Source organism: Podarcis gaigeae, assembly GCF_964106915.1.
Source record: "Podarcis gaigeae genome assembly, chromosome: 3".
Classification (NCBI taxonomy): Eukaryota; Metazoa; Chordata; class Lepidosauria; order Squamata; family Lacertidae; genus Podarcis; species Podarcis gaigeae.
In genome coordinates, this window is record NC_139680.1 from 114,763,491 (window position 1) to 114,791,058 (window position 27,568).

Consider the following 27,568-nt stretch of genomic DNA (forward strand, 5'->3'; position numbering starts at 1 on the left):
CTCTTTTCCCTCTCCCCCTCCCTCTTTCCCAAAGATATTCTAAATAATGTAACAAAAAGAAAAGACAATTTAATTGGTATGTGGGAAGAGAGTAGAAGATAGGAAAAAAAGATATTACAAGATTTGGTGGGTCTTTATGCTGCAATGTAATCCAGTATGTCCCAGGTCTTTCCAAACTAGATTTAAATTCAAATATAGAGGCAAATATTGTATGCAAATTGTAATCCAAAACTTCCAATAAATCCAATTGTTGTATTCTGTAAATACGAAACTAAATTTCAACTCTTTGTCTCTTTTCACAACGGATGCTAGGACTATGCTGAGAATTTTGGCTCCAATCACAGAAGGACTTGGACATTTTGTTCTAAGGAGGAGTCAGTGTTTTGTTCTAATTGCCCATGGGCTGAACGTACTGAAACAGATTTGTCTTCTTGTTTGTCCAGTCCAAATGCAACTCAGACCGAGAACAAAGGCAGTCAATGGAAACAGCGTTCCACAAAGGTAAAAATGTTCCTCATAGTTTCAACTTGTCTGGTATTGGAAAATCTTACAAGCAGAGGGGACAGCAAAACTAACTTTACCGGGAGAGACTCATAAATAATCAGGTTATGGCGATTGCAACATGCCCTGGTCATCGTAGGAATGTTCTGGGATACATTGATTTCCTAACAGCCATTGCAATTCGTTATTCTAGTGAAGGGAATTGAAATATACTCGGAGTCGAGAGTGGATTTCATGCTCTTTATTCAGCTCATAGTGGTGAGGAGGAATGGAAGTTCCCCCATAATGTCTGCTTTATATACATTATTTACACAATGGGCTCCACATGATTGGCTAATTCTGGGATTCTGCTGTAGGCCAATCAGGTTGTGGATTCACTTCCATCTGGAGCTGGATTGGGTGGCTCCTGCGGACCAATCATACTGCTGCATTCTGGGTTCTATTGTTCTAGGACCAATCAGACTGCTGCATTTTGGATCCTATTCAACTCAGTACATAACAGCAATAATGGTTATTGAAACAACCCTGTAAGATGGACCACTTTATTCGCTTTTTTAAATGAATGGAGCTTAAAGGTCAGGTTGCAGTCATGGGCCATCGGGGTGGCCACTTTAGTGCTGCTAACACAGTGGTGGTTGGGATTAACCCCCAGAGGCACACTCCATTGTCTTTCAAGACAGATGGATGCCAGCCACAATGTCACTGCACGATTTAATTTGTATGCCCGTCCTTTTTAAATAATTGCTAAGGCCCGATCCATGCCCCCATAGCATGTCATTCCGCCACAGCCCACCAAAAGGACCACCAGAATGGGACAGAAGGACCTACAAATGTAGGGTTGTTTTTGGGGGGGAGCTACATTTGGAAGTGAGAGTTAATACACACAGGGCCATCTAAAGTGGGAAGGTGCATTAAAGCCATTAAGCTCAGAGAAAGTTTGTTTTATTGCACAAGAGTGTAAAAAAGGAGACTTTGTTCCACTTGTTCTCTTTTGTCTCCCCCAGTTCTCTTCTAAGGGTGTTGAGAAACAATATAAGTTTCAGCTATGAGGCCTTTCTTCTGCACCCTCATTTTTTTGGTACTCCTGACTATTACAGGTATGCTGGTCCCGTTCCCACACCACCCCCCAGTTTTTATCTTTACAGAAATGTGCTGTTACTTCTCTTTGTGGGAGGCAGTCCAACCCATGGATTGTTAAGTCACTCTCGGAATTTCCCAGTAGGGCTAGGAAAGGCCTCTGTCTGAAACACTGGGTTCGTTAATAGAGATGGAGGAGAAATTCAGTTTGGTCCATATTGCAATGTGGAGCTCCCTAATTCTCACTTTCCGAATCAATGCTTGAACCAAAACACATCTCTCTTTTGAAATTTGAAGATTTCCAAACAAATAATATGCATAGAAATGAATATATTAGCAAAAATATCTTAAGATATTGTAATGCTAATGCAAAACTGCATAACAGCAAGGGAAATAACTTGCAAAATATGTATATTACATACTACTAGTAGTACTAATACATTTAGGGACGCAGGTGGCGCTGTGGTCTAAACCACTGAACCTCTTTGGGCTTGCTGATCGGAAGGTTGGCACTTCGAATACCCACCACGGAGTGAGCTCCTGTTGCTCTGTCCCAACTCCTGCCAACCTAGGAGTTCAAAAGCATATCAGCACAAGTAGATAAATAGGTACCGCTGCAGCGTGAAGGTAAACGGCATTTCCGTGTGCTCTTGCTTCTGTCATGGTGTTTCATTGTGCCACAAGCGGTTTAGCCATGCTGGTCACATGGCCCGGAAAGCTGTCTGCAGACAAATGCCATTTCCCTTGGCCTGAAAGCGAGATGCGTGTCGCAACCCCATAGTTGCCTTTGACTGGACTTAACCGTCCAGGGGTCCTTTACCTTTTTCACCTTACTAATACATTTATTTATACCCCTCCTTTCTCCCAGACAGGGACTCAAGGCTGCTGATAGATAAAATAAGAACAGTTAAAAGCATAAGGGGAAGACCAAATCATTACAAAAACAATTAAACATTAATATAATTAATACTGGGCTGAGAAAGGTCCCCCAACCCTAACAGAAGACTTTAAAGCTGGGCTGAAAACCCTCTGACATTCTCTTTCTTCTTTGCTTGCACAGGATTGTGTACTGACATTCGGAAGGCGAAGGATTGCAAAATGGCCCACGGTAAATGCAGGCATGCCATGTGTTTGCATGACCCCTGGCAGCGGATTGGGAAATGCGACTTCAAACGTTTTTGCTGTGTCAAGTAAGCTCGAAAGCCCAAGAGACAACAGGAGCATATTGGCAGTCAATGCATTTAAAAATGCAGGATTGGGGTGGGGGAGGGGTGTGTGCTTATTTGTGATCTGAACTGACCCTTCCCTGCAAAATTTAGAGGTTTTGCATTTTGTGCAAGCTGCATTCCTGAACAACCGCAGGAAGGGAGAGTGCAATTGTATTTGAATCCCGCTTGCGGGTTTCCCACAGGCATCTGGTTGGCTGCTGTAAGAGTCTAGATGGGTCACTGGCCTGATTCAGCAGGATCTTCTTATGATCTTAGTCCCCCACCCCCCAAAATCTGGTGATTTGTGTGTGACTGAGGATGATCTTGGCTGCCACGTATGAAACATTTATGACGGAGTGCTTAAAACCAACTGAAAGTATTGGGAAGAGGAGGAGGAGGAGGAGGAGGAGGAGGAGGAGGAGGAGGAGTTTGGATTTGATATCCCGCTTTATCACTACCCAAAGGAGTCTCAAAGTGGCTAACATTCTCCTTTCCCTTCCTCCCCCACAACAAACACTCTGTGAGGTGAGTGGGGCTGAGAGACTTCAGAGAAGTGTGACTGGCCCAAGGTCACCCAGCAGCTGCATGCGGAGGAGCGGAGACGCGAACCCGGTTCACCAGATTACGACTCTACCGCTCTTAACCACTACACCACACTGGCTCACACTGGAAGACCACCTCTTCATTTCTGATCTGAGCAATATTTCGCAGTAGGGGCGGCTGAATCATTTTTGGTCCCCTTAATATTTTTGGGGTAGGGGCTGTTATTCTAAAGCAGCAATGCAGCAGCAAGCAAAGGCTCTAGCAGCTCAGTCAGCTGCTTGTGGCAGCAAAGCCAAACAGGACTGTTGCCATGGAAACAAAGGGGCAGTCCATTCTGTACTGAGCACCGGATGTTAGCTCAGTGTGTGTGTCATATGACCCGTACTGGAAGTACATGGGTGGAGTTTATTCTTACTGCTATGGAGTGCAGACATGTTTCTCTGTACTGATGTAAGAGACAGAAATAAAAGATGTAAATAGATTTCTGTCTGCTTCTTTCCCCTCCCTGGGGGACACCAAAGGGGAGAGAGGAAGAACGGTGTGTTCCTCTCACACATCTGAGAAGAATCGCCGAGACCTCGGCTGCTTATCAGCAGAGTGGAGCAGCGGGGAGGTCGCCAAGGAATATCTGCCGGTGCCTGGAAGACTGGCACATCCCTCTGACCGAGGCAGAATTCCAACAGGGGCTGCCCCCCCCAATATCCCCTGAGTGTGGAGGTGAAGCTCAAAGCCCAGTGTGGTGTGGCCCCATGGCCGGCTCCTTCTCTCCTCCTCCTGCCATGGAGGGGCAGGAGGGTCGAAGCAGCCTCCTTATGATGGCAGCACCAGGAGGACGTGGAGGAGGAGCCACGGGTCATTGAAGCTGCACTGCTGCTGGATATATCTCTGCCCCTTGCTCCTCCCAACATCTTGACATCATGCCCTGGACATCAAGATGTCATTTGATGTCATGTGTGTGACGTTGTTCCTCCCAATCGCCCTCGCAAGCTGGCGCCTCTGGTTTGCAGATATTGGTGGGAGACAGGGAGGGAAGGAATTGCCTAGTCAGGAGAAATGACTAAGGATTTTAAATTAAGTACTACCAGCTTCATTGAGTAGGTGGTTGAGATCTTCCTGGCAGCAGTGGACATGTTGAGCAATTTCAGGTTCCCCCTGCCTGTTGGCTTTTCAGAAATGCTGAGCAGAACAACACACTGTCTGGATGCCAAATAAGAGGTCCAATAATGGAGCAGCAGTTCTGACTGCTGGATCCATGTATTGATGGGAGTTACCACATCTGGAAGGCCACTATGATTTTATAGGGTTGAAGCCAATGTTCCCCAATGCTCAGATTGGACCCCTTGAAAATAGAAGACGTTGCTCTTTTCTTTTGGCTGTTCTGAACCTTCCAACATTCAATTTCATTGAATGGACCTGAGTTCCAGTATTAGGAGGAAGTAGATGTTTCTCCATCTACTTTTATTCCAAACCCCTTAGTTGTATTTCCTCTAAACTAAAAAGCTCCTAATGTTGGAACCTTTCCTTATAGCGGAGGTGCACTATTGCCTTGAAAATTTGCACTATTGCCTTGAAAATCATGCTGCATGCATGAACACTTTTATAAGGGGGTAGGAATAAACAAATGATGAAGATATGTTACACTGTAGTAATTTCTCCATGCCCAAACTGTTTAATCCTGGAGGAATCGTGTACTTGTCGTAACCTGGACAAGTAATTTCAGTGGAAAGACAGTACTTATAAACATTTGATTATCTCCTGGAATCCATGCTCTTAATATCCTCTCAGTCACCTTCCATGTGGGGATGCCTCAGCACAGTAAGCCTTGGGTTGGTGGTAACAGAATTGTTTTCCCAAAACAGTGAACTCTCACAGTCTCTCTTGTCTTTGTAGGAAAACAACCAAGTAGCCTCCTGAATGATAACTTGCCGTGGATCATATCTCTTGCCTTGAAATGTTTAAGATCTGCTTAAGCACTCTGGCCTCTGAGCAAATGTTGGCGGTGAGAGAAGATGGAGAAAACAATGCTCAAGGAATGCATTCTCTAAATATCCTCTAAAATAAAGCTGCTGTGCAATTTGTGTGTGTCTAAATGTCTGGGTGAATGAAGCTTGTCTTAGTCCCTCTTGCATCTTTATTGAAATCGTTTTATTTTTACTTGGGTTGTGTCAGGGAACTGACATCAGAGCCAGAAGTGGAGGCAGGGCTCCCAAGCGATGCCGGAGAAGGGCCAAACAGGGAGAGAGGGGACTCATCAGTTGGGGAAGGAAATCAGCGTAACACCAGGGATAAAGGGGGGCGGATGGGGGAATCGGAGAGAGAGCTCCAGGACTCTTCGCTGGAGACCAGCGGGGAGAGCACAGGTCCTCCGCTACCCACACCCACCCTGCACAGAAGACTTCTGCGCAGGGAAAGTAGGCGTAGACTTGGCGTCAAAGAACTTCTTTGCTGGAAGAAGTTCAAGAAACGCCCACTGACAGATTCTGCTAGCGACTGAACAGCCACGAAGTGAAGGGCTGTCCAGCCAGGAAAGGTTTAACCAGGCTATCTAGCCAGGAGTGGCGGCAACTTACGCACAAGCAACCCCATATAACCATTACAGGTTGTAAATTGCTTCTGGACTTAGGAAGCTACCTTAGACTCTCATTCTTCTTGGTCACAGGGGAGCTGTCATGCAGTGAAAATTGCAGTGGGTTAAGAGCAGTTACTTTTTACCCAATATCTCCAATATATGTTGTCTGCAGAGCACTGAAGAGGTCTGGGTTTTGTTCCACGTTATTTTTTTTAAAAAAAACTTAACAGCTTAATTTAAGTTTTTAGAAAAATTCTACAAGGCACTGCTTTAGCATAATGAACTCAGGGCTCCTCAGAGCTCCTTGGATAGCAGTTTAGATAGCCTCATGTCATTTAGCCTATTAGAAGTCTACCTCAGAGGACACAAATAAACACATGTTGTGGGACTACACAAGTTAACTATTGTTCTAAATTTTTAAATTTTATTTTACTAATATATTTTCACCAAAGACTGGCTGCAAAAGGGGAAAAAAAGTTTATGTCTAATGTGATAGATTGCTGTACAGTGGTACCTCAGGTTACATACACTTCAGGTTACATACACTTCAGGTTACAGACTCTGCTAACCCAGAAATAGTACCTCGGGTTAAGAACTTTGCTTCAGGATGAGAACAGAAATCATGTTCTGGTGGCGCGGTGGCAGCAGGAGGCCCCATTAGCTAAAGTGGTGTTTCGGGTTAAGAACAGTTTCAGGTTAAGAATGGACCTCCAGAACGAATTACCGTATATTTTGCTCTATAAGACACACTTTTCCCCTCCTAAAAAGTAAGGGGAAATGTGTGTGCGTCTTATGGAGCGAATGCAGGCTGTGCGGCAGAAAAGCAAGAGGCGATCCCAGAAGCCAGATCCCTCTTGCTGTTCTGGCTTCTGGGATTCAGAATTTTTTCTCTCTTGTTTTCCTCCTCCAAAAACTAGGCACATCTTATCGTCTGGTGCATCTTATAGAGCAAAAAATACGGTAAGTACTTAACCCAAGGTACCACTGTAATTCTTTTAGTAAAATCGCTCACTAGCTTTCGTTGACCCATCCAGTTGGGATGTACTTAAGGTAGGGCAAGCAGAAATTCTAACAAGGGTCAAACCAAGAATTGCAACTGGTCACATTTACATTTTGGCAATAAATACTCTTGAAAAGTGTCTGGTCTAAAGTATAAATAATGGAAGAATAGAAGTTTTCAGTTTTCTTAATTGTTGTTGTTGCAGCTCTGATTCCCCCCCCCCCCCAAAAAAAAGATTAAGAACTTTTCAGGTGATCACCCCCAAATAACAACAACTTTTTACCTCTTGAAATATGGCAACCCTAATGATGATGATGGGAGACCCAATTTGTGAAACCCTGCCCTCGAGAATGCACTGCTTGCAGTTATGCTTCACCTTGTCCCAAATGGTTTCCTGGGAATTAACTTTCTTATGTGGATACTAGGGTACTAGGGATTTGTGTGGAAGTCACTGCCATGTGCACTTTTTGGTACATTGTATTTGTGTTTTTACTTGGATATAGGATAAATCTTGCTCTGGAGGGCTGGGGAGATCACTAAAAATTGTTTCCTTTCTTGGTGCCAGGAGCCTTTTCAGAAGATGAATATTGCTATGGTAATAGTGGTGGGTGAATCTGTCGCTTCTGGTTAGTCTCAGTTTCTCATTTTTCCAATCTTAAGTTTGGTTTTCCATATTTCCACATCATTCTGAATTTTTTTTATTTAATAATTATTCATGTTCCCCCCCCCATAATGTACACATTTTCCCAGGCAATTTGCACTGTCCTGCTCAAAGTGAACCCCACTAATATAATGCATTTTTTAGTTATTTTAACAACAACAACAACAATATTTATACACGGCCCATCTGGCTGGGTTTCCCCAGCCACTCTGGGTGGTTTCCAACAAAATATTAAAAATACATTAAAACATCAGTCATTAAAAACCTCCCTAACAGGGCTGCCTTCAGATTTCTTCTAAAAGTCAGATAGTTGTTTATTTCCTTGACATCTGATGGGAGGGTGTTCCACAGGGTGGGTGCCACTACTGAGAAGCCCCTCTGCCTTGTTCTCTGTGTACATTTTTATGCACACTTTACCCAAACACATGCAATTTTTTTGCACACATAACTTAGTTGGAAAACTACATTTCAAAATTCAGAGGAGTTAAAATTGCAAATGCTAGCTGTGTTTTGGTTGGCCCCAATAGTGTTTCAGAATCTTCAGATTAGATAGGTTCACCATTAAATGCAAATGGAATCAAATTTCTCCCTCATCCCTTGAATAGAATCAAGGGATTAAGAAATGTTCCAGGGCATTCAAGCCAATAATTACTTTAGTAATGAGACTGAGTTTTCATTTTGTACACTGTGAACTCAGTAGGTCTTTGAATGATAGCAAGTGCCCTGTACTCTGTGTGATCAGGGATAAAATATACAGTAATCATTCTTCTTATCTTCTTCCATCATAAAAAGCTACCCCTGCCCGTACGGGCCAGTCGTGTCCAACTCTAGGGTTGTGCGCCCATCTCACTTAAGAGGCCAAGGGCCAGCACTGTCCGGAGACACTTCTGGGTCACGTGGCCAGCGTGATGAAGCTGCTCTGGCAACCCGGTACCAGCGCAGCGCACAGAAACACCGTTTACCTTCCCGCTATAAAGCGGTACCTATTTATCTACTTGCACTTAGGGGTGCTTTCGAACTGCTAGGTGGGCAGGAGCTGGGACCGAACGACGGGAGCTCACCCCGCTGTGAGGATTTGAACCGCCAACCATGCGATTGGCAAGCCCTAGGCGCTGAGGTTTTACACACAGCGCCACCCGCATCCCTTTTTCTTCCATCATACCTTTCATCTAAGAAGCTGAAGGCGGTGCATGCACTTCTCTCCCTCCCTACGTTTGCTCACAAGAACCCTGCGAGGTATGTTTTGCTGAGAGATGGCAACTGACCCAAGATAACCCTGTTGCATAACATAGGCACTCCTTTTCACATTTCCTGCAGGGACAGAGGTTACACAGCAATATTGGTGATGGAGTCAGAAGCACATTGCCTGTGACCTCTGTGAAGGTATCTTCAGAGATGGTTCAAGACCTTGATTACACTTTCTCTACTTCTGAATTTTATAAGGATCAAGTCAAAATATAAACATCATCATTTTTGCAAAATCTGCCCCCATGTTTGTTGTTGTTTAGACGTTTAGTCGTGTCCTACTCTATGTGACCCCATGGACCAGAGCACGCCAGGCACTCCTGTCTTGCCCTGCCTCCCGCAGTTTAGTCAAACTCATGCTGGTAGCTTTGAGAACACTGTCAAACCATCTCGTCCTCTGTCGTCCCCTTCTCCTTGTGCCCTCCATCTTTCCCAACATCAGGGTCTTTTCCAGGGAGTCTTCTCTTCTCATGAGGTGGCCAAAGTCTTGGAGCCTCAGCTTCAGGATCTGTCCTTCCAGTGAGCACTCCAGGCTGATTTCCTTAAGAATGGAGAGGTTTGATCTTCTTGCAGTCCATGGGACTCTCAAGAGTCTCCTCCAGCACCATAATTCAAAAACATGAATTCTCCGGCGATCAGCCTTCTTTATGGTCCCCATGTTTAGGTAGTCCTAACCAAACTGGTGCATTTAGAAATAGGGTCAACACTGGGTAACGACTTAGCTAGTGTTCCCCGCCTTTCTAAAACAAGGAAAGTTGCAAAAGCCTTACCTTAGGAATGCCCCATGACCATTCATAAAAGGTCTTGGAGGGCCCCGTTCTTATTTTGTTCTGATCCTTCCCCTCCTCTTGTTGGGAGGGATATAACCAAGGCTTTTTTCTAGTCCAAACTCGCTGGAACTCAAGCACCTCTCACGTGGGCGCCATTGCCATTATAAGAGAACAAGGGAGGCATTCATGGTGAGTTCCAGCACCTCTTTTTCTATAAAAATAGCACTCAGTCAAAAAAAAATCTGTTTTGTATGCATGTAGGACACCACAACTTCTATTGATGGCATCTCCAGGTAGGAAAAACCCTGGAGAGTCGCTTCCAGCTGGTTACACAATACTGAGCTAGATGGATGAATGGTATGATAAGGCAGCTTCCTACATCACTAACACTCTTCTCTAATGATTGTATTATTCCTTTTCTTTCATTGGTTTCTTTGGGGGAAAGGTTGGCTCGGAATTGAGTAGTACTTTGGGAAGCAAAACAACGAAACCTCAACTGAGATGCATGGAAACAATAAATGGTTTTTGGTGTGAGCTAGTGGAAGCTCATTAACCACAACCAGAAAGAGAGGTAAGAAGTAAAGACAGTCACATGTCAAAGAAAAGACAGAGACACAGCTTTCTGGGGTTTTAGGAAAGAGCCATTCCCAGTCACACCTGGAAACGCCTGGGATTGAACCTGGTCTGATGCTCTGTAATGGCAGAGCAGTTTCCATAACGGCTTTCCCAGTTTGGGGGAAACAAGGCTTCACCAGTCATAGTTTATGAAAGGGAAGGAGACTGGCTGAGCCTTGCTCATGCATTTCCATTTGCAGAGCAACTCACAACAGTATTTTCCAAGCACAATGTGTGTGAGGGGGTGGGGGAAGAGTTCTCCCACAGGAAGGAATGTTAATCACTCTCATAGTCGGTAATATTTAAATCAGCTGATCTACCTGCTCCATTAGAACTAGAAGTGCACATTGGCATTCATATCTTATAATCTCTCTTTCTCTTTTTCTCTCAGCATTGAGGTGCCATGAGGAACTCATACCTGGCTCCGATACTTCTTTTTTGGGGTTTCTTTCTTGCTGCAGGTAAGTCATACACAGACATACAGTGGTACCTTGGGTTAAGAACTTAATTCATTCTGGAGGTTGATTCTGAACCTGAAACTGTTCTTAACCTGAGGTACCACTTTAGCTAATGCTGCCACCGCGCCGCCAGAGCATGATTTCTGTTCTCATCCTGAAGCAAAGTTCTTAACCCGAGGTAGTATTTCTGGGTTAGCAGAGTCTGTAACCTGAAGCGTCTGTAACCTGAAGTGTCTGTAACCTGAGGCACCACTATACAAGCTTCATAAACAATAAGTATGATAGGGATAAAGAACTGGAGACTAGTGGTGCTGGCGAGGCTAATCTGAACTCTCAAGGCTTCCCTTCTCAATCCCATCATAGAACTGAACCCCTCTCCCCTGCTAAGCACCTCTTATTTTGTTCTCCTGTGCTTTATGAAAGCAAAGACACAGTCCCCGGTTCAAGACTCATTGCCTGTTGGGAGGGCTATATGAAAGTATGGCTGCTCACCCTATGGAAAAGAAGGTAAGAGAAGTCTTTTTGCCTGGGACTTGGTTCAGGAGTGAGCCTTTGGGTGGGGTAAGTTGTATTCCTTCTTCATGGAGACAAAATTCTGCTTAAAATTAGCTGCAGACCAGGAGTTTAGGACGCTGTGGAGAAATTCTCCGGCACAACAGATTCAGCATCACCCACGAGCAACAATTCCACCTTGCTTTACTTCTCTTCCCATGTCAGCAATTGCTTGTAGGATGCCGGTGATGTTCAATATCATTTATTTTGCACTGGGGGTGGTGGTATTGTTTAATCATAAGGCGTGGGCTTTAGGTACGGACACATATTTAAAACAGGAGATTCTGTGAACTGAACTGGCAGCTTTTTACTCATGCAAGCCATAGACAATTTTTACCATTGAAATTATCTGAAGTAACATGAAGGTGTGATTCACCTTGTTTGTTCTGCATTGTCCTTTTTGCACACACTAATACCATCATTCCCATTGTCTGCCAAAGATTGTGTGCATGTGTGAACCAGCCCCAAGTGGAATATTTGAGTCGGCACTATTGAACTTATTTACAAGTGAAAATCAGGACTTTACTGACAAACCTTTAACTGGATTTCTTCTCGTGGTAGCAAATATGATCATCAAGAGCTTCTGGAAAGTTCTTAAAAGGGCTACTTTAATTTTTTTATTTTATTTGTTTGTATTGATGAGTATGGCATACAGCCCTCACGGAAAAGCTCACACACATTATGATTGGCAAGATGAATAAAACACAAGGACACTTTTGCTGAAGGGTAGTGAAAGTCTACTGTCTTTATAAATATGCCACCAAGTGGAAGACATGTGGATTTCATGATAACCAAATAACAGTAGTAGTTTTATATTTCCTATTTATAGAAATCTTTGCCATTATTCCGCGGGAACTATTATTATCGCAAGGGTGAAGTTATCTCCAGAGTATGGAGTTGTAGTTTTTTTGTTTGTTGATAACAAGTTGGATTATGTAGCACAACTGCGGAATGACAATAAAAGGTTAGCCCCCCCCCCAAAAAAAGGAGAGTGAAATTGTTGGGTTCTACTTATTAAAGTATGCTTGAAGTAGCCCTGATTAGTTACGCAAAAAGGCTTAATTTTAACTTGTTTTCTCTTTTCTTTTGCTGTTCCGCAGGACTCACAATTGATAGGAACCTCATAAAGAAAGAATGCATTTGGACAAGGACTTATGTTGGAAGCAGTCTAAGAGGTTTATATTGCTGCTATGAAACAGGTGAATATTACTGAACTTGCTTTTTTGTTACATTGCAAGTGTGGCTAAAATCCTGCTAATGTTTTCATCTGCTTATAATGGTCTCCTAAAATTATTATAAATTTTCCTCATTCTTTTCTGAAGTTCTTGTCCTCTTTGTTTCTGAGCTTCCCATTTAATTTTGCCATTTCAGCCTAGTCCATCAATTTTGTTTGCCATTCTTCCTTGGTTGGAATTGTTTCTCCCTTCTATCTCTGAGCTAGCAACATCTGTGCGGCTGTTGTCACGTACATAAAAAATATTTGCTGGTCCCTTGGAATCTTGGTACCTGTTGTTGTTCAGTTGTTTAGTCATGCCCGACTCTTCGTGACCCCATGGACCAGAGCACGCCAGGCATTACTGTCTTCCACTGACTCCTGCAGTCTGGTCAAACTCATGTTAGTAGATGGGATTTGGAAAGATGGGAAACTCATCTTTCCCAACATCAGGGAGTCTTCTCTTCTCATGAGGTGACCAAAGTATTGGAGCCTCAGCTTCAGGATCTGTCCTTCCAGTGAGCGCTCAGGGCTGATTTCCTTCAGAATGGACAGGTTTGATCTTCTTGCAGTCCATGGGACTCTCAAGAGTCTCCTCCAGCACCATAATTCAAAAGTATCAATTTTTTGGCGATCAGCCTTCCTTATGGTCCAGCTCTCACTTCTATACATCACTACTGGGAAAACCATAGGTTTAACTATACGGACCTTTGTTGGCAAGGTGATGTCTCTGCTTTTTAAGATGTTGTTTGTCATCGCTTTTCTCCCAAGAAGCAGGCGTCTTTTAATTTTGTGACTGCTATCACCATCTGCAGCAATCATGGAGCCCAAGAAAGTAAAATCTCTCACTGCCTCCATTTCTTCCCCTTTTATTTGCCAGGAGGTGATGGGACTAGTGGCCATTATCTTAGTTCTTTTTTATGTTAAGCTTCAGATCATATTTTGCGCTCTCCTCTTTCACCCTCATTAAAAGGTTATTTAATTCCTCCTCAATTTCAGCCATTAAAGTTGTGTCATCTGCATATCTAAGGCTGTTGATATTTGGTACCTATAATTCATAATAAAAAAGCTTCTGGTTTTTAAAGAAAGGTGATTTTAAACATCTTTTTCATTTCATTATATATCATTTTCCAAAAGATTTTGAAAAAACAAACAAAAAAAAATTCCTTCCAGTAGCACCTTAAAGACCAACTAAGTCAGTTCTTGGTATGAGCTTTCGTGTGCATGCACACTTCTTCAGATACACTGAAACAGAAGTTTCCAGACCCTTCTATATAGTGAGAAGGTGGGGAGGGGTATTACTCAGAAGGGTGGTGGGAATGGGTGGTTGGCAGATAGCTGTGATGAGCCTGTTGACGACTCTTAACGACTGCAATAGGTCTTACAGGGAGAAGCAAGGGGTGAAAAGGTGAAAAATGGCTTTGTCATGTATAATGAGATAAGAATCCAAGGTCTTTGTTCAGGCCAGGTTTCTCCATGGTTTTAAGTTTGGTGATAAGTTGTAATTCAGCAGCTTCTCTTTCCAGTCTATTTCTGAAATTCCTTTGTAGTAAAACAGCTACTTTGAGATCTTGTATAGAATGTCCTGGGAGATTGAAGTGTTCTCCTACTGGTTTCTCTGTCTTGTGATTCCTGATGTCCGATTTATGTCAACAGGCTCATCACAGCTATCTGCCAACCACCCATTCCCACCACCCTTCTGAGTAATACCCCTCCCCACCTTCTCACTATATAGAAGGGTCTGGAAACTTCTGTTTCAGTGTATCTGAAGAAGTGTGCATGCACACAAAAGCTCATACCAAGAACTGACTTAGTTGGTCTCTAAGGTGCTACTGGAAGGAATTTTTTTTTTTTTTTTTACTATGGCAGACCAACACGGCTACCTATCTGTAACTGTGTCAAAAGATTTTGATTACCTTACACTCCCACCACATTACCAAACTTACTTATAAATCAAAATCAGGACCTTTAATTGGATTTCTTCTGGTAGTAGCATATATGGTTGTCAAGAACTTCTGGAAAGTTCTTAAAAGGGCTACTTTAAAATCTTGGAATAGATTAGTATGGTATACAGGCCTCACTGAAAAGCTAACACACATGTTGCAACTGGCAGGAAGAATAAAGCACATGAAGGGCAGTGGGGCTTTATTGTCCTTACAAATATGCCAGAAAGTTGAAGACATGGATTTCATAGTATAATAGTATCATAGAATTGGGAGGGACCCAAGGGTCATCTAGTCCAATCCCCTGCAATGCAGGAATCTCAGCTAAAGACAAATGGCCACCCGACCTTTGCTTAAAAACCTCCAAGGAAGGAGAGTCCACAACCTCCCAAGGGAGTTTGTTCCACTGCTGAACACTTACTTTCAGAAAGATTTTCCTGCTGTGTATTCGAAACTCCTTTCTTGTAACATGAAGCCTTTGGTTCAATTCCTACCCTCCAGAGCAGGAGAAAACAAGCTTTCCCCCTCTACCGTTTGACAGCCCTTGAGTCATTTGAAGATGGTTAACATAACTCCTCTAGGTCTTCTCTTCTCCAAGCTAAACATACCCAGCTCCCCTGATCATCTTGGTTGCCCTCCTCCACACGTTTCAGATGATACTCAAATAATATTAATAATTTTGTATTTCCTCTTTATAGAAATGTTCGCCATTTTTGTGTGGGAAGTGTTATTATCACAAGGGTGAAGTTATCTCCAGAGTGGAAAGTTGTAATTTTTTTGCTTGTTGAATATGATTTTGCTTATGTAACACAACTGCAAAATGGGTATAAAAACTTAGGAGGGAGAGAGAGAGAGAGAGAGAGAGAGAGAGAGAGAGAGAGAGAAGAGATTTGGGTTTTACTTATAATGTATGCTTTAAGTAGACCTAATCAGGTATACAAAATGGCTTTAAAATAAATAAATTCATTTTGCTGTTCCATAGGACCCAAAACTCAGACCAACTCTATATGCAATAATTATGGTTGCAACTCCATAAAGATGATGTGTTTTTGGACAAGGGAGTTTGTCCGAAGCAATTTGAATGGTGTATATTGCTGCAGAAAAGTGTAAGTCCAAATATTGTGGAAAACTCCATAAGATCAGAAGCCTAACAATGCAGTCCATGATGATGATGCTTCTACCTGTATTCTCCTGACCATAATTTGAAGCTCTGTTCAGGATTCCAAACTAAATGCATGCAAGTTTTCTATGCAGACTGTGATCTAGGTTGCAGGAATTGAATGTGTGACCTCACTATTCTTTTCACACATTTGCTTCAAAGGCCTGAAGAAGATTAAATAATTTTGGAGAGGCTATCATTTCCTCTTTTTGGTTGATATAATTATTAGCAAATCTTTGATGTTAGAGCCAATAGTTTCTTTCTTTCTTTCCTTCCTTCCTTCCTTCCTTCCTTCCTTCCTTCCTTCGTTCCTTCCTTCCTTCATCTAGATCAAGGGAAGTAATAGTGCCACTGTATTCTGCTCTGGTCAGACCTCACCTGGAGTACTGTGTCCAGTTCTGGGCACCACAGTTCAAGAAGGACACTGACAAACTGGAACGTGTCCAGAGGAGGGCAACCAAAATGGTCAAAGGCCTGGAAATGATGCCTTATGAGGAACGGCTAAGGGAGCTGGGCATGTTTAGGCTGGAGAAGAGGAGGTTAAGGGGTGATATGATAGCCATGTTCAAATATATAAAAAGATGTCACATAGAGGAGGGAGAAAGGTTGTTTTCTGCTGCTCCAGAGAAGCTGACACAGAGCAATGGATCCAAACTACAAGAAAGAAGATTCCACCTAAACATTAGGAAGAACTTCCTGACAGTAAGAGCTGTTCGACAGTGGAAATTGCTGCCAAGGAGTGTGGTGGAGTCTCCTTCTTTGGAGGTCTTTAAGCAGAGGCTTGACAACCATCTCTCTCTCTCTCTCTCTCTCTCTCTCTCTCTCTCTCTCTCTCTCTCTCATCTCTCTCTCTATCTATCATCTATCTATCTCATCTCTCATCTATCTATATCTATCTATCTATCTATCTATCTATCTATCTATCTATCTAATAATAATCCAGAGTTATATGTTACACCTAAGGTCTGTTTCTCGGGTGTCAAAGGTCAGGATAAAGAGGTGCATCTTTAGCTTGGGTCACGTTTATTTTCCATTTCAGAATGGAAATAGTATAACCTCCTCATCCAATGTCTCCTTGGTCAATATGTCCTCAGCTGGAACCTCCTCGACCAAAACTTCCCCAGCCAATACCTCCTCCCATAGTAGACTCTCATCCTGTGAAAACAATTACAGAGTTACCATGGCCATATTACGAGTTTTTGGTAACTCCCCTTTCATGTTTTAAAACATTAAAACAACTTGCATGTTTTCATGTGGGAGTGGGTGAATGTTCAAGGATGCAGAAGCAAGCCCATTCACCAGGGTCCCAATTCCACATGCACTAAGCTGACTTTGCAACATTAAAGGAAAAGTTCATAAAGGGGCTTCTAAGCATGTTCAGAAGAGTGCACTTAGAAACCTCCACATCATCCGGAACCCTGATAATGCTGGGTTCCTGACTACATGGAGGTTTCTAGCTGTATATAATCTGAAGCGCCATTCAAGCTTTTACACTATGAAAGTCTGCTTTGTGGGCTGGGATACTATGGTCGGGCTTTTATGTGCAAACCCTCTGCTCTCTTCACACATTCTCTCTGAAAGCCAAAAACTCTTGACATTCAGACGGACAATTGTGCAATTGCGTGGTCTTCTGTTGTTCCGCATGATATTTTACAGGAAATATCTTGGGTTCCACCTTTAATAGCTCTACAGATATCAGTGGTGCCTCTTGCAATGTTCTGGTGTTATTATTTTACTTACTTAGAATTTCAAAAGAAATTTAAAGTTCACTCCACATTGTTACTCACAGGCCCTCCAAGTGTCCTTATTTTCCTGGGATGTCCCTGATTTAGAGAAGCTACACCGGTTTCTTTTTTTATTATATATATATATATAATTTTTATTTATTTTCCATTTAATATTATGCATTCACATCACCATTATCCACTTTACTGCCCTTGACCTCCTTCCCTCCTGCCTCATGACTTTTGAAATTAACCTTTATATCATTGCAATTTATACGTTTTCCAATTCTAATTACACTCATTACAGAATGGCTCAAAATTAAAATAAACAGAAGTAGAAGCAGCCGCAGCCACAGCCGCAGAAGAAGAAGAAGTACAATCCTAAGACTATATAATAAAACTGTAATTAGAAACAGAAATGGCTATGAAATAATGAACATGGAATGTTAATGGACTAAATAATAACGTTAAAAGAAATAAAAATTGAACAAATTTTATTGAAGAGAAAATTGAACATTATTTGTTTACAAGAAACATGTGGCAAGGAAACACAGAAAAAAAATTAGTTAACAAAAAATAGGAAATGAATTTATATCTTGATATAAAAAAAGAGGTGTGGGTTTGTGTATTAGAGATAGATATGAAGCATGGCAGATCTTCAAGGATGAGGAGGGAAGGCAAAAAATTAATAATAGTTGGAATTTATGCATCAAATGGCTCAAAGCCTGAATTTAATAAATCATTGAACAAGAAACTTTTAGATTATATGGATAAAAAAATATCATAATGGGGGCTTAAATGGGGTGGTTTCATTGGAAATGGACAGATCAAAAAGAAAAGCAGAATCTAAGGAGGAGAAACTACCTAAGACTTTCTTCTCTTTGGTAGAAAGCTGCAATCTAATAGACATTTGGAGATTAAGACACCCATTGGACAAGCAATTCCCATTCTTCTCAGAGCCTAATCAATCAGCTGGAAGGACAGACTACTTTTGGATATCCAGCAAATTAGCAATAAGGATTACAAAAGTAGAAATTCAACCAAAAACTTTATTGGAGCATAATTCTTTTTTTTTTTTAATTAAGAGGAATAGATAAATCAACTTTTCGATGGAGATTGAATGGTAGATTGAATGGTAGATCAGGAAATAAATGAAAAGGCACAAAAAACCTTAAAAGACTTTCAAAATTAATCTGAATGAAGAGACAAAAAATTAGTACTATATGGGATGCAAGCAAAGGTGTAATGAGAGGTTTTTCCATATAGCAAAATAGTTTTAAGAAAAAATAAGAGAAAAGAAGAATTCAGAATTATTAAATCATATTATGGAAAATGAAAAGATTTTAATCAGTAAACCTAGTGCTACAAAAGGTAAACAAAATAATAAGATGTTACAAACACAATTCTCAATGATTACAAATCAGGAGATTGAATGGAAAATAAAGAGGATGAGACAGAAAGAAATTGAATTAGAGAATAAACCAGGAAAATTGTTAGCATGGCAATTAAAGAAAAGATAGTGCCAAAACACAATTAATAAGATTAAAATCAAAGACAAGTTAATTGAAAATCTGAAAGAGATTAGAAAGAATTTTTAAAATGTCTATACACAATTATATAAAGCTGGAAAAGAAAACGTAGTTGGAATCAAAGAATAATTTAAAAAGGAAAATGTGCGAAAAAATTCTGAAAGAGAAAAAAGACTGAATGAATGAACCAATAACACTAGAAGAGATACAAACAGCAATTAAAGACTTAAAAATTGGAAAGGCAGCAGGACCTGATGGATTTACTGCAAAATGTTATTAAATGTTATTAAAAATAAGTCAAATTATGCTGTTACCGTTGAAAGAGGTCGTGGATAACATTTTAGAAAAGGGAGATATCCCAGGGACATGGAAAGAGGCATTCATTAACATTGATCCCAAAACAAATCTGGCAGGGAGAAACCTCCTCTTTCTTTAACAGCTGTAAGTAATTTAAATTTTATTCTTGGTTTTTTCCCTTGCCAGATAAATTTTGTAATTACTTTTTTTAAAATAAATTTTTATTCAAGTTTTCACCAATTTATAACATTTCCACACAACACAATAATCAACAGAAAGAGAAAAAGAAAAAAGACATTATAGTAGAAAAATACAAACATAAAACACGTATAAATTCGAATTTTTCTTTCTTATAACTTACTTTCCCGACTTCCTCATACCTCCCCTTTCTGTATTCTAATTTCTGATTAAGTTATCAGCAAATTCTTCCCTTACTTATAACTTAATTTTAGTATTTATTTACTTTCTTTAAATTATCCCTTGCTGCAATTAACCCCTTAATTTATGATCCAGCGTCTTTCTAACATTCATTAATTTTACAGTATTTCTTTAGATATTCTTTAAATTTTTCCCAGTCCTCTTCCGCCGTAGCTCTTCTCTGGTCCCGGATTCTGCTCGTCATCTCTGCCAGTCCCATATAGTCTATCACCTTCATCTGCCATTCTTCCACAGTGCGTAGATCTTGCGTCTTCCAGTACTTTGCGATGAGTATTCTTGCTGTTGTTGTAGCATACATAAAGAAAGTTCTATCCTTCTTTGACACCAATTGGCCAACTATGCCCAGCAAAAAGGCCTCTGGTTTCTTAGGGAAAGTGTACTTAAGTACCTTTTTCAATTCGTTATAGATCATTTCCCAGAAAGCCTTAATCCTTGGACACGTCCACCAAAGGTGAAAGAATGTTCCTTCATTTTCTTTACATTTCCAACATTTATTATCGGGCAAATGATAAATTTTTGCAAGCTTGACTGGGGTCATGTACCACCTATAAATCATTTTCATAATATTCTCTCTTAAGGCATTACATGCCGTAAATTTCATACCGGTGGTCCACAACCTTTCACAGTCAGCAAACAAAATATTATGACCAATGTCCTGTGCCCACTTAATCATTGCAGATTTAACCATTTCATCTTTTGTATTCCATTCCAACAGCAAACTATACATTCTTGACAAATTCTTAGTACTGGGTTCTAACAGTTCAGTCTCCAATTTTGATTTTTCCACCTGGAAGCCAATTTTTCTGTCCATTTTGAAAACTTCCATTATTTGATAGTAATGAAGCCAATCTCTCACTTTCCCTTTTAATTTCTCGAAACTTTGCAGTTTCAATTTGTCCCCCTCTTGTTCCAAAATTTCTCCATATCTCGGCCATTTGGCCTCAATATTAAGTTTTTTAGGAGCCTTTGCCTCCATTGGCGACAACCACCTTGGAGTTTTGCTTTCAAGCAAGTCTTTATATCTAATCCAGACATTGTATAATGCTTTTCTGACAATATGGTTTTTAAAACCTTTATGGGCTTTGACCTTGTCGTACCATAAATATGCATGCCATCCAAAGATATTGTTAAATCCTTCTAAGTCCAAAACGTCAGTGTTTTCAAGAAGTAGCCAATCTTTCAACCAGCAGAAAGCTGCTGATTCATAGTAAAGTTTAAGGTCTGGCAGGGCAAATCCGCCCCTTTCTTTTGTATCAGTTAATATCTTAAATTTTATTCTCGGCTTTTTGCCCTGCCAGACAAATTTAGAAATATCTTTCTGCCACTTCTTGAAACAATCCATCCTGTCCAATATTTGCAGTGTCTGAAACAAAAACAACATTCTAGGCAACACATTCATCTTTATAACCGCTATTCGACCCAACAAGGAAAGCTTCATATTTGACCAAATTTCTAGATCTTTTAATTTTGTAATTACTTTTTGCCACCCTTTGAAATTAGCTACACCATTTATAATTGGGCTTGTTCGAAATAAAAATAGCATTTTGGGTAACACATTCATTTTGATCACTGAAATTCTACCCCACAGGGATAGCTTCATTCTTCGCCACACTTCTAAGCCTCTTTTGATTCCATTCCATATAGGTGTGTAGTTATCTTTAAACAAATACATATAGGTGTGTAGTTATCTTTAAACAAATACATATATTTTTGGTTTTGACTAGACTCCTAAATATTTAACTTTTTTACCACTTCAATACCTATGTTTTGTTGCAGTTCATCCTTTAAATGTTGGTCCATATTTTTAACTAGAATTTTCATTTTCTTTTTATTTAATTTAAAATCTGTCACCTGTCCAAATTCTTCTATTCTTTCTAGTGCTTCCATTGCACTGGTTAATGGGTCCTCTACTGTTATAACTAAATCATCCGCAAAGGCTTTCAATTTATACATTTTTTATACATTTTTCGACTGACACAAATTCCTTTAATATTATCAGTTTTTCTCATATCTCTTAGAAGGACTTCCAGGACAGTAATGAACAATAATGGTGATAACAGATAACCTTGTCTGGTGCCCTTCGTAATTTCAAAATTATCAGTTAACACACTGTTTACAATAAATCTAGCTTTTTGATCTGAATAGATTGCTTTGATCCCTTTTTATAAAAAACTGTCCCATTTCCATTAATTCCAGGTTTTCTATAATAAATTCCCAATAAATATTGTCAAAGAGCTTCTCAGCATCTATAAATATTAATGCTGCTTGCTTGTTAAACCAGCTTTAACATTCAACCCTTAATTGAATCCTAACATTTGCTTGATCTGGAATCTAGGGTGTCTTGCACCCACAGGGCTGCCAGAGCCTGTATTTCCCAGCTCAATCACTGAGAGCATTGAGAGCAGTGCTCTTAGTTGTCCTCCATGTCTGACTGGCTTCAAATAAAAGTATTTAGTGTCACCAGTCCTGTTCTGTGGAACACTTCCAAGGGTAGATTTCGCAGGCATCCTTGCTATTGACTTTCAGGCATCTCCTGAGAAGCTTTTTATGTCAAGATGGTGGCATATAAATACTTCTATAAATAAATGCATTTCCAAGAAATGCATTTCCAAGAAACTCCACAAAATTCTGCAATAAACTGTCAGAACATTTCAGTCACCCTGCAAGTACCTACAACAATTAATCATTTGTTCTAAATTGCTGAGACTATAAAGTCCAAACACAAGAGGAGGGGAGAGACCTAAATGTAATTGAGCTTCTCCTTGATTTAAAATGTCTGAGACCATAAAATCCTAAAATGAAAAATGAGACAGAAATGTAATTTCAGATCATTTCTAATTTAAGTGTTGTCTGTAGCTACTCACCCAATCCAGGCAGACCCTGTTACTCTCCAGTTCAGATCCCCTTCTTATATCCTTCCATCATAATAAAGCTGTATGACCTTTTTCTGTGACATGGTTTATGATAATGTGACAAACTTACTGGCTTTTCTGTATGGTTCCTGGATGTGCTTCTCTAACGCAGCAGCCAATGACACCCACATCCAATTTGAGGCCATGGCATCCCTGTGAGAGTTGTTATCATTCATGGTTCTGAAACAGTCCTCCAACTCAGTTACTCTACGCTTTCCTTGATGAGATAAAAGAAACTTTTCCTACCGCCTTAAAAAGGGGAGTTAAAAGTAGATCAATAAAAAGCTCTATTCATATAACCCAACGGAATAAAATGGCCACATAACCCACACGTTAAACCAAGGGTGGTGAAACTTTTTCAGTCCAAGGAATACATTTCCTCGGAAACCAACTTTCTGTTGGAAACCCAACTTTTCAGGGGATACCTGCTAGTAGTGTTTGAGAACAGAAGCAAAAATGGGTGTAGCAGGGGATGTTGATTTAGTATCATATTATTTATTCCCCATCTAGATAAGCTAAAAGCATTATCATAATTCTAGAACACGTTTTAACCAGGCAAAAGCACTACGGTAAAGGTAAAGGACCCCTGGATGGTAAAGTCCAGTCAAAGGCGACTACGGGATTGTGGTGCTCATCTCGCTTTCAGGCTGAGGGATCCAGAATTTGTCCACAGAAAGCTTTCTGGGTCATGTGGCCAGCATGACTAAACCACTTCTGGCACAATGGTATACTGTGATGGAAACCAGAGCACACAGAAGCACCATTTACCTTTCCGTCGCAGCGGTACCTATTTATCTACTTGCACTGGTGTGCTTTCGAACTGCTAGGTGTCTAAACAACTCATTTATCAGTCACAAGGCTGCGGCCTTGTGATATGGAAGAAACCTCCATCAGGTTATATATGTGTGTAAATAAACCATAAATCATAAAGACACCAGTCTCTGCTATGCCTCATTTCCCAGAAGGAAACATAAGTAGTGCGCCTGGAACTCCCTGGAAAACTGAACTGCTCTGAGATCAGAGGTGGTGTGTAAATTATCCTGGATATAAGTTGTCCAGGGCTTTGTATAGCAACACACAAGCTTTGAAGCTAGCCTAGTAGCATATAGACAGGCAGTGCAGGTTGTCACATGCTGTTGGCTGTCTGCCCCCACCAGCAGTCCAGCTGCTACATTCTGTAATTAAGCATCTCATGATGCTGTTCTATTGAGTTCTGTGGGACTCAGCCTCCAATGTTTTGGCAGCTTGCTTGTGAACCAGTCCCACTCAATGCAAAGGTATTTGCTTCGGAATATATGTATAAGGCTGTGTTATTAGGCAGCAATTCTAGAAACACTTACTTGGGAGAAGGTATTCAGGAGTTCCACATACCCTTACATGATCTCCATGCATGTTTATTATTCATTCATTTAGCAAGATATATAAACTGCTCAAAGAGCTTTAAGTGGTGTCCATAAGGGAATTATTATTGACTGAAGGTGAAAAATAAGAGTGTGTGTCTCACTTTAGCTTCTTGTTCCCTCCTCTCTTTTAAGATACAACATCCTGCCATGAAGATCTTGTCTATTATTTCTGTGGTTTTCATTCTGTCATTTCTGTTTGTTCCAGGTACATTGTATTTAAACTTGCAAAGGGATTCTTTTGTGGCAAGGCAGGTGACTCCACAATGAACAGAAGAGATTTGAGGTTCCTACTGTTCTTCCCACCTGGAAACTATTTTTAAACTGACCTCTAACATCTCTGAAAAATCAGGAAAATTCTGCATGGATCCATGACCTTTTGCACCTTGCCCTGGTGAATATTCCAAATATTATGTAGATTAAATTGCTTGTGAGATGACAGCATAGTTAAATTTAGCAGTTAACAAATGGAGTATTTTTCTCTCTGTCTGTCTGTTTCTTTAAGTAGTCAGAGTGAGAGTGAGAGAAGGAGAGACCAGTAGTCCAGAACTCCAAGATCTGGGGTGAAATTTGCAAGTATCCCTAATTCTGACCAACTCTTTCTATCTATACAGGATTCACACACATAGGAATTACCAGTCGCAAACAATGTGAATATTTTTAAGGCAAATGCCTTCTATTCCAATGTGAAGAAAACTGGAGAAAAGTTGGGAAATGTGCTGCAGATGTGTATTGTTGCAGTCAAGAGTAAGTGCAAAAAATCAAGATTCCCAGTTATTAATGCAGCTTTGTTTACTCCACTAGCAACTTGGGGGCCATAGACTCCCCATTTCTGGCTCACACTAAAAGATGTTTGATCTTGAGATATAAATAGATGCTGCATGTGCCCAGTGACTGACTCTGCCAGGAATGGAGAGAATGGTGTTTGCCTTGTCTTAAGCAGCTATTCCGTAGACCAGAGGGAACTTCGCCTCCCAGCATTACTGACCTCACTCATCTTGGTCCCCATGTTCTTCTTCCCACAGCCCTAGTATTCCAGAAATGGAAGAAGAAAGCCTGATTTGCCAGCAAGATCCGCCAGTGAATGAATGCGCTGTTGTTGCCCTTGCGGCTGCTAAGCCCATCACTTCCACCGAATATGACCCAAACACTTCAGCAGTTCAGCTTTCCTTCTTTTCTTCTCCATGTGTTGTGTGAATTTTAGTAATAAAATGGATGCAACAGCTTCCTGGATTTTATATTTTCAAACACAAGGGACTTGTCATTCTGTGTTTCCCAGCATTGCTCTCACACACCTGAAAGAAAGAGTTGGGACACAAGTACTTGGATAATTAACACTATAATTCAGTGCTTCCCCCCCCCCCCAAAAAAAAAGTTTAGGGGTGTTGGCAGCCTCTCTATGGGCTGGCTGATAGCAGCACCTCCTCTGACCCTCAGAAGACTCCTCCGGTAATGGGAACACCAAACGCAGCATTCTTGAGGAGCGGGTCCTGGTGCTATGGACTCACAGCTGCTCATGTGAGCACCCAAATTCAGCAGAGTAAAACAGAAGTGGAGCTGTGGAGGTTTTGCAGCATACCTAATTTATTTCTACTAATTAGCCAAATTAAAGAGCATAACAAACATGTACGAGAGGAGCAGCTCTCATACAGACATCCTGTCTCTTCGCAAGACAGAACAAAGAGTACAAAAAAACACACAAAAAAACAGTAACGGAAGTCTCACAGACTGGCTTTCGTCTCTTCGTTTCCCACAGAACACAAAGTAAACAATAGGATCACGTGATCCTTGCAATGGGAAGAATGAAAATACTGACAAAGGGTACTCTCATTTTCCTACTATTGAAATACTGCCCCTCAATGAGGCCAAACTTTGATTCACAAAATGTTTAGGGGTATGCGTACCCCAGGGGAAAAAAGAAGCACTGCTATAACTGTAATCCTCTTTTAAAGCAATCCAAGTTGGTCATCATGACTACCTCTTATGGCAACTAATGTCGTAGTTTAATTATGAGTTGTGCAGGGGTGCCAACTTGAATAAAATATTCTGGGGGCCCCACATATTCAATCACATGATTCAGTGCACACATACCATTTGAATGGGAATGACCATCAACTTTGGGGGGCCCAGCCCCCTCAAATATTTTACTGTGGTGGCCGAAGCCCTCACAGCCCCTAGAAGTTGACTCCTATGGAGCTGTGTGAGGAAGTACTTTGTTGTGTATGTCCTGAATCTTCCATTGTTCATCTTCATTGGACATCCTTGACTTTTGGTATTATGAGAGAGAAAAACAATTTCCCACAACTTGAACTATTTTATAAACCTCTGTCATCAAGACCTCTCTAGTTCCTCTTTTCTCTAAACAAAAAAGCCTCAGATGTTGCAACATTTCCTCATGAGGGACTTGCTCCTATTGCATATATTAATATTGTGCAGCTTGAAGCAGTTGGATGCATAAAAACTGACTGCTTTTGGAATAAAACATTGTCCAGACCCATAAGTTTAATTCAAAGCTTTAGTTGCAGAAGTTTTTTCAGAACAGAACAAAAAACACTAATTGATACATCCAAACAGTTCTATAAGACCTAGTGCATGTCCAGCACTGGCTCAACATTGTATAAGGAAAAAAAATTCCTTCCAGTAGCACCTTAAAGACCAACTAAGTCAGTTCTTGGTATGAGCTTTCGTGTGCATGCACACTTCTTCAGATACCAAATATCTGAAGAATATACCAGATATCTGAAGAAGTGTGCATGCACACGAAAGCTCATACCAAGAACTGACTTAGTTGGTCTTTAAGGTGCAACTGGAAGGAATTTTTTTTGTTTTGACTATGGCAGACCAACACGGCTACCTATCTGTAATTGTATAAGGAATTACTGTTCTTGTTCCAGAAATCAAAACTCTTTCTTTCTCCTATTCCAGCCTGCTATAGCGCACATCCTGCCTAGGGCTATGCAGTTCCCTGGAAAGCTTCATTATCACATCTTACTGGCTGGGAACTAAAGACCCAAATGATGATTTGCAAATGAATACCATAATCACCTGATCTAAGATTAAACCCCACATGTTAGCTAGCAGAGAACAATAACAGTTAATTTATCAACACATCTAGGTGCTCAGAAAGCTCTTCTTGATCTTCTTTAGCTTCAAGGGAATCTTCCAGTTAAACCCTTTCAGCAATACATGCCAGCATTCTCTATGGCGCTGTGGGTTAAACCACAGAGCCTAGGACTTGCTGATCAGAAGGTTGGTGGTTCGAATCCCCGCTCCGGGGTGAGCTCCCGTTTCTCGGTCCCTGCTCCTGCCAACCTAGCAATTTGAAAGCACGCCAAAGTGCAAGTAGATAAATAGCTACCGCTCCAGCGGGAAGGTAAACGGCGTTTCCGTGCGCTGCCCTGGTTCGCCAGAAGTGACTTAGTCATGCTGGCCACATGATCCGGAAGCTGTACACCAGCTCCCTCGGCCCATAGAGCGAGATGAGCGCCACAACCCCAGAGTCGGTCATGACTGGACCTAATGGTCAGGGGTACCTTTACCTTTAATACTAAATTATATGTAACAGCTCCACCCCTTGATCATTCTGGTTGCCATTTTCCAAACATTTCCCACCTCTACAATACCCTTTTTGAGGTGAAGAACTGTACACTGTATTCCAATTGTGGTCTCACTATAGATTTGTATGCCAGCATTATGATATTGATGGCTTTATTTTCAGACCATTTCCTAATGATCCCTGGCATGGAAATCTCTC

At 41.0% G+C, this 27,568-nt stretch overlaps 2 long non-coding RNA genes across 2 annotated transcripts; both read left to right on the plus strand.

Moving 5' to 3' along the window:
• The first annotated feature begins 425 nt into the window (after positions 1 to 425).
• LOC310841205 lies at positions 426 to 5,405 on the plus strand. Its single transcript, XR_014562404.1, has 4 exons — positions 426 to 501; positions 1,518 to 1,598; positions 2,639 to 2,768; positions 5,220 to 5,405. It is a non-coding gene; the product is annotated as an uncharacterized lncRNA (long non-coding RNA).
• Positions 5,406 to 11,054: 5,649 nt separating this feature from the next.
• On the plus strand, positions 11,055 to 24,993 carry LOC310842163. Its single transcript, XR_014562950.1, has 6 exons — positions 11,055 to 11,154; positions 12,300 to 12,398; positions 15,338 to 15,461; positions 23,950 to 24,022; positions 24,429 to 24,561; positions 24,840 to 24,993. It is a non-coding gene; the product is annotated as an uncharacterized lncRNA (long non-coding RNA).
• The last annotated feature ends 2,575 nt before the right edge of the window (positions 24,994 to 27,568 follow it).